Raw genomic sequence first — 8,605 nt, 5'->3', positions numbered from 1 at the left:
GCAGCCAGAGGAGAGAATTGCTTAGAGGGAAGCAGCCTGGGGATGGAGAGACCAGAGACAGAGAGAGAGAGGGGTAACAGTAATCCAGGAGAGAAGTAGGGTCCCTCATATGTCCTGGGTATCCCTAGCTCCCCAGCCCATCTCACCCTGCTTTGTTCAGATTGGATGTACCAGGGTATCTATGATACAAAGACTCATGTAGCAGTTTCTCTTTGCTCAGGACCATTCCAAACACTGTACATTTACTAACTCTTTAACCTTACAATTTGTGAGACAGTGTTTGTTTTCCTCCCATTTTACAGATGAAGAAACTGACTCACAGAGAAAGTTATTTGCGTGTGTGGAATCACACAAAGTGCTTACAGTTAGTAAACACCAAGTCAAATTCAAAGCCATCATCCAGTTCCAGAATAAGAACCTTTCTACCTTCCAAGGGGAGGATAAGAATTAGGTGAGAAAGGGAGGAGAGAGGAGGGGAGGAAAGGAGGTTTGACAATTGCCCTGCTTCAGAGTGGCAAGAAAGGGAAGATGAAGGGAAGACAGCTGCCTTGGGCTGGGAAGCCCCAGCCATCTGCAGCCCTTCAGCCCAGCATCCCTTTCACATCCAGGGACTGTTTTGGTCCCAGCAATGTTCAGGAGGTTGGAGTGGCAGCTGTTGTCCAACGCTGAATGTGGAGGAGGAAGAGTTAGGGATTAAGGGAGTTTTTCAAGCTGGATACAAAGCTGACAAACTCCCCATGGGCCTGTGTAGACTGGTAGGAGTTTTGATGGGTTGGGCTGGAGGGGAGTCAGAATCCCAATGTGATTAAACAAGAGCAGTGTCTCTTCCTTTCTCCTCTACGACCCTAGGTAGGGAGATTCATGGGGCGCACAGAACCAAGAGCAGAGGGAAGATCTGACCCCAGACCCAACTGTGGCCCTGGGCCAGTTCTACATGTGTCTGATAGGGCCTGACAAAGTCAGGTTCTTGGCCCCACCCAATGAAGACAGGCCCTCTACCTTCCATGCTTCTCCACATCCCAGGATCAGCCTGTTAAAACAGGCATTAGAAGACACACTTTTGCATCTGAGACTCTAGAGTCAGGAAACCTTGGTTCCAAACCTTCTCACTCCTTCCTGGTTCTGTGACCTTGGGAAAGTCACTCAATTTCTCTTAGCTTCAGAAAAGAAAGTAACATGATAGACATGGGGGATAACCAATGCCTTCCTCCTAGGGCTGTGGTGAAGATAATTAATGCTCATCATTAGTTGGGGTGTTGCCTCCCTCTGGAAGCCCTCCTGAATCTCCCACCCAGCTGTGCCCTGGTCCCTATCCCTCAGAGAAATATCCCTGACCCTCCCTTGTTAAGAGCTTCCATGACACTTTAGTCTTTTCCTTCTTAACACCAGTGCACTGGAAATTTATCTTTTTATGTCTGCCTGTTTGGAATTGCCTGGGAGTCCCACCAGAGTTGGAATAATTCATCTATTTTCTTCACTAACAAATCACTGTTCCTGGCATTCAACAGATATTCTGTAAAAATCATTGAATGAAAGTATGAATGACCAGCCCTGTGAAATAGGTTCTGCTATTCTCTGTATTTTATAAACAAAGTAACTGATTCAGAAAAGGGCAGTGACCTGTGTGACTATAAACCTTTCTGTATGTCAGAAGCTGTGTTAAGAAATCTACCAAAATTACCACATGTTATCTTCAGACCATCCATTTTGGAGGGGGTGAGGAAACTGGGACTCAGGGAGGTCCTGTCATTTACCCAAGACCATTAATTAGGAAGTAGCAGAGTTGGCATTCAAGAACTCTAGTTCAGGTACCTGGAGTGGCATAGGGAACAGGTGGGGTGCCTAGAGTGTGGGTCAGATGGAAGAGACTCACCTGTCGGTGGTGCTATAGTGGGGACGCTGCCCTGAATGAGTTTGGACTGGTGTGTTCTGAGTGGCCTGAGATCAGAGATCAGGGATTCAGACTGAGACCAATAAGGAAGTACAGGGGTGGTGTTCCACTGGGGGCTGAGGCAGAACAGCTTAGGCAAAGGCTCTCCAATGGGACTGAGCCAGGCTCATTCAAGGGCTACAGTGAGGCTGGGCCTGGCTGATGTGGAGGCAGAAGGTGGACCAGAGCTGGTCAGAAGTAGGTAGGTCCTTTGACATCTCACCCAGTTCCCTAAGTTCTTTCATTTTACAGGGACACTGTAAACAGAGAGAGAAGTACACATAACAAGTGGCAGAAGCAAATATGAGAACTTTTTCTTTGTGCCCAAGGACATAGACTCTGGGTTTGGTGGGAATCACTCTTGGGAACAGCTTTTATCACATTTCCTCAATTAGCCAAGAGCTCAGTTCGTGTCAACCACACCCTCTGCTTGGACCAGTTTCTAATACCATTCCTTAGTTCCTGTGCAAATTATGCATGAGATAATTGACACAGCATTGTTTATAACAAGCAAAATTGGGAATGACCCACTTGCCCATCAGTAGGTGGCTGACTAAATAAATTGTGGACTTCCTGACAACAGAATGGCATATGGCAGTAAAGGGGCTTTTTAAGCACTCTGTCTCCTAATATAGAGAGATGTTCATAAGGAAAAGCAATGGACAGAACAGGTGAAAAGTGGGACTAATAATTTATATTTGTAATTGTTTGCATATGCATAAGGAAACTTCGGAAGTCTACAGAAATGAGATTACTGGGGAGCACTGGGCAGAAGGGAAACAAGGATGGGAGGGAGACTTTATTATATAACTATTTATAATTTCTTGAATCATGTGAATGTATTTACCTATTAATAAAATGAAATAATAATGGGGACAGCTGCTAGTCAGCTACTGCTGAGTGCTGTCATATGGGAATAGGCGCCCAGTATGGTCACATTTTCCAATTATTCAAGAGAAGCCAGAAATCCAGATTTTATTGTGAAATCTCTTGATTTTTAAACCTTGGCTCCATTTTTTTCTCAAACACTTTTCAGGCCAAATAAATAGGTCAGTGGGTCAGACACGGCCTGAAAGCCACCAGTTTTCAGCCTCAGCTCAAATGGCTTCCGGCTCCCAGAGCTGGGAGTTCTCAGCACCTGAGGTCCCTGCCCCCACGTGGGTAACTACAGACAGAAACAGAAAAGCGTCTTGTCCTTCCCCTTTTCTGGCACCCTCCAATCTTTGTCCCTTGGGGCTGTGACATTTGGGGCTTTTAACTCAAGATCTGGAAGGCAGAGAGGGGTTATGAACGCTCAGATAAATCCCTCCCCTGGGGCCCTGCAGGCATCGAGGCCCAGCTGCCTCCTGCTGCCCACCCATCTGTCCCTGGGAGGTGGGGATAGGAGTGGGACTGGCAGTGATGGGGGCGGGCAGAAGTCTCTGCTCTGAGCCTCAGATCACGGGGCTCTGTCTAGACTCAGCTTCTAAGAGATTGCAAGAAAAGAAAAACAGGAGCTTCCCTGCACCTAGTCAGTGTATGCTGAGGTAATTTGACCAAATTACAAGATGTCAGCGCCGGAAAGGCCCTAAGGAGACTATCTCATCCAACCCGCTCGTGCAGCTGCAAAGACTGCCTTTTGGTCCCCAACACCCCACCCCAGACTTTTTAGCCTTGTCACCTCTCTCCTGGATACCTGGACCACACCAGCCTTCACTGGGTACCCCACAGCCCTTCTTCCTCCACCTATTGATCAATTTTCACCATTAGCCAGAGGGGCCTTTTTGTTTTATTTTTTAACAGATGTATACATGTGTATATATATATATATTTTTTTTTTTTTTTGACTGCGCTGGGTCTTAGTTGTGGTAAGCAGGATCTAGTTCCCTGACCAGGGATCAAACTCTAGCCCCTTGCATTGAGAGGGTGGAATCCTAACCACTTGACCATCAGGAAAGTCTCCGGTGGGGGGTGGGGGAAGGGGGCTTTAGAAAAGGGAAATTTCATCAGACCCCATTCTGCTTAGAACTTTCTGACTACTTCCTTCCTCGCTTTGTGTCTGAGTCTTCAGCCCTGCCTACAGTCTTCAGGCCCGCCTCCCTGACCTCACCTCTTTCCTTCCCTCTCACATTCAGTTCCAGCCACACTCTTTGCTATTCCTTTAACATCCACCCTCTCGTTCCCACCCAGCTTTTGTTCCTGCTGCTCCCCTAGGTGTTCACAAGTCTCTATCTCTCTCTTTTCTAAAATGCTGCCTCTTCAGAGGGGTTTTCCTCATCATTTCCCCTAACACTCTGTCCCCTCGCCTGCCTTACTTTTCATTCACAGCATTTATCACTACACAACATGTATGTTTCTTATCTAGAGTATAAGACCTGTGGAGGCAGCAGTCACACCCATATTGTTCACCTCTGTATCCTCAGCACTTAGCAGAGTTTGGCACATAAATGCTTAGTGATCCTGAACCAGCTATGACATGAAAGGGCACAGTCTAACAATTCAGGTGACAGCCCATCCTGGTTCTGCCATTACCTGCTTCGTGACCTTAAGGAACTCACCGCACTTCTCTGGGCCTCAGTTTCCTCATTCAGTCACTAAAAGACATCGTCACTTCAACAATCTGTCCCAACATCACTTTCTTCTCCAAAGGAATCTGGAAGTCCTTTAAACAAATGTAATTGTGTTTATTTATTTATCACATAGTTAATACATTCACATGACTCGACATCCAAAGGTACAAAGGAACACATGTCTCTCTCCTATCTTGTGCTCCAAGGTTCTTCCTGGATGCACGCAAGTTTCCCCTTCCTTCCTTCTTTCCTTATTCCAACCCCCAACTTTATCTTTATATTGTCCTTCACCATTTTGAAGCAAATCATAGCTTAATTGTACACAGTTTTGTACTGTGCCTTTTTTCACGACAGTGATTTGGGAGGCTGGCTTACTTCAGTGCACAGAGAGCACGCCTGTTCTTTTTGTGGCATCCCAGTCTTCCATTGCTTTGATGTGCCGTAATCCACTTCACCAACCCCCACGTGGTGGGCAACTGGGTTGTCAGCAGCTTGTAGCAGTACGTCAGTGAACGACGTTGTGGACACACCATTTTGGATATCTGTAGAATAAATGGCCTTGCTGATTGAGCAGTAGGTGTGTTTGTAATTTTGATAGATGCCCCCTGTAGGGACTATACTAATTTATCCCACACACATCAGCATTGAGTAAAAGTGCTCATAAAAGGCCTTTTAAAATGGACTTCAGTAAGTCCTCAAGACACCTTGCAGATGGATAAATTGTTCAGACTTGCTAAGCCTGTTTCCTCATCGATAAAATGTGGTGGTGAAGATCAGTGAGGTAGTGCAGGGGAAGTCCTTAGCACAGCTCTTGGCACATAGTAGGGCCCCTCTGAAGGTTAGCATTTCTCCTCTGCTGGATGCTATCTGCCCCTAGTCTGCGAGCTCTGTGGGAACAAGGGCCTTGTCTGTTTTGTTCGCTGTTAGAGCACAGCCCTGGCAAATGGAAGCTGACCAAATAATTATTAATTAAGTGAATAAGTCCAATTTCCAACTTTGCTTTGCCCACTAGGCCCTGTATTATGACCTAGCTCCTGCCTATCTATTCAGACTCATTCCCTATCCCTTTCTCCCCTTATCCTTGGGCTCCATCCACATTGCCTCCTGCAGGTTCCCTCCTGCCACAGTGCCTTTGCACTCGCTGTTTCCCCTGCTTCAATTGATCTATCCTGCCCCCCACCACAATCTCTCTATTTGCTTAGTTTATTTCTACTCATCCTTAGGCCCAGGTCAAATGTCACTTTTTTAAGAAAGCTTCCTCTACCTCTATTCCCTGATTTAGGTTGAGAGACTCTCTATACAATCTTACTGGACTCTGAGATTTTCATTTGAGTCTCATCACAATTAGGAATGGTACCTGCATGAATGTCAATCTTATCTTTGTGACTGAAAGTCCATGAGACTCACGACTAGGCCTGTCCTCTTAAGAGTTGGATCCATAGGGCCTTGCACAGTGTAGGCACTCAAAAACCATGAACTTGAGGGAAGAGTGAGTGCCAACACCTATTTTACAGAGGGGTTGAGCCACGCATCCCCATGCAAGACAAGGGAAGTCTGGATTCCAAGTTCCACTCTCTTTCCAGTGGAAAGAGCAACTTTCATAAGGTTCTGGTTGGTAAAGAAGAGAGAGATTGGACCCTTAATTACCCGCAAAGCATGATTAAATCATGGTCTCACTCATTCAGCAGACCTTTCCTGAGGCATCCTCTGAGGATCCTGGGCAGGCGAAGCCCACAGAGCCCCTAACCTCAGTAAGAAGAGGAGGACCAGAGTCCTTCTAGAAGACCTGAGGGAGAGCCACCCTTCTGAGGCATCAGGTCAGGGACGGGATGGGGTCTTCTAGGAAGATGGGCCTGAAGAGAACAGTAAGCCTCAACAAGTGGAGAAAGAAAGCAAAGGATATTCCAGGCAGAAAGCACAGCCTGAGTAAAGGCTGTGGGCAAGTCAGGGAGTATTTGGGAACTTGGGTTCAAGGAGAGTAGAGGAAGATGAGACAGAAATTGAACTCACAGACAAGTACCAGGAGATGTGTCTCTGAAGGGTCATTGCAGCACTTCTTTTTTTTAATTTGAAAATGTCTTTAGTTTTTATGTTTTTTTCTACAGTTTCTATTTTTCAGTTGAAGGTTAATTGCTTTACAGTATTGTGTTGGCTTCTGCCATACAACAACATGAATCAGCCTTAAGTATACATATGTCCCCTTCCTCTTGAACCTCCCTCCCACCTCCAGCCCCATCCCTCCCCTCTAGGTTGTCACAGAGGACCATGTTCAGCTTCCTCTGTTACAGAGCAACTTCCCATTTTAGGGTAATGTACACGTTTCAACGCTACTCTCAATTTGGCCCACCCTCTCCTGCACCCACTGTGCCCAAAGTCTGTTCTCTATGTCTGTGTCTCTATTACTGCCCTGCAAATAGATGCATCAGTACCATTTTTCTAGATTCCACATATATGTGTTAATATATGGTGTTTTGTTTTTCTCTTTCTGACTTACTTCACTCTGTATAATAAGCTCTAGGTTCATCCACCTCACTAGAAGTGACTCAAATGTGTTCCTTTTTATGGCTAATATTCTATTGTATATATGTACCACACTTCTTTATCCATTCATTTGTTGATGAATGGTTCCATATCTTAGCTATTGTAAAATAGTGCGGCAGTGAGTACTGGGGTGCGTGCATGTGCTAAGTCACTTCAGTCGTGTCCAACTCTTTGTGACCCCAGGGACTATAGCCCACCAGATTCCTCTGTCCACAGCATTCTCCAGGTAAGAATACTGGAGTGGTTGCCATGCCCTCCTCCAGGGGATCTTCCCAGCTGAAGGATCGAATCAGTGTCTCCTGCATCTCCTGCATTGCAGGCAGATTCTTTACTGCTGAGCCACCAGGGAAGCCCGAATAGTGGGGTACATGTGTCTTTGCCAGTTATGGCCTCCTCGGGGTATATGCCCAGTAGTAGGATTGCTGGGTCATGTGGTAGTTTTATTCCTAGTTTTTTTTAAGGAGTCTCCATCCTGTTCTCCACAGTGGCTGTATCAATTTACATTCCCAGCAACAGTGCAGCACTTCTTCTAAACCCCAAAGATGGAAAACAACTGTGTTTATCCAGAAAAGAAAGGGTCAGTAAACGTGATACTTACGACCGCCACGCTAGCAAGCCTTAGGAAGTTATTTAGTCTCTAATGTTGGGAAGGGTGTGCATCACTGGTAAGAGTGTAAATGGGCACAGCCATTCTGGAAGAGAATGTGGCATTGTTTAGGAAAAAGAAGTGTGTGCACGCTCTCCGTCAAGGCAACAGCACACGAGGGTGTTTCTTGTAGCACTGTGTGGCTGGTGCAGAGAAAAAGGGAACTCAAGCACCCACAGCCAAGGGGGAAGACATATGAAATGTCATGGAAGAAGTCTGGGGTTCTCAGGAACGAGAGATACACAGAGGATGTGGACAGATGGAAGGAACATTGAGATGAGAAAAAAAAAAAAGTGGAAAATTAACACAACAGCACAATGATATTATGTGGATTATCTGTGTCTACTACCTACTGAAACTAAACATACCCAGCAACCCAATCCTTGGTATTCATGCCACAGGAATGATATGTATGTGTATGTACCCAAAGGCACACACACGACTGTTCATATCTGCACTCTGTAACAGCCCCACGCTGCACACCACTGCAGGTCCAAAAGCAGACTGGTTTAATTGCAATGTAGTCCTCTGATGGAATATGCTACAGCATTGCGTGTACACCATACACAACTACACCCAACGACAGAGATAAATCCAGGCACAAAAGAGCACACCCAGTGTGATTCCATTTGTATGAAGTCCAAAACCCAGCAAAACCCATGTGCAGTGTTAGAAGTCAAGGTGGCGGTTATCTCTGGTGGTGGATGGGAGGGCTTGGAGGATTTCCCTAGGAGGGGGCTGCTGATGTTCTGTTGCTTGATCTGAGTGCTGGATACAACAGTGTGTTCAGTTTTTGAACATTCATAAACTATAAAATACTTAAGATTTGTGTGCTCCTGTATGTGTTATACCTTAATAAGAATTTTTAAAACACATAAACATTTAACAAAACTACTGTGTATTTTACAAGAAACCACAAATATTTTAGGTCATATATCA

Source organism: Bos mutus, chromosome 13 (genome assembly GCF_027580195.1).
Source record: "Bos mutus isolate GX-2022 chromosome 13, NWIPB_WYAK_1.1, whole genome shotgun sequence".
NCBI lineage: Eukaryota > Metazoa > Chordata > Mammalia > Artiodactyla > Bovidae > Bos > Bos mutus.
Note: the sequence above shows the minus strand (reverse complement) of the source record.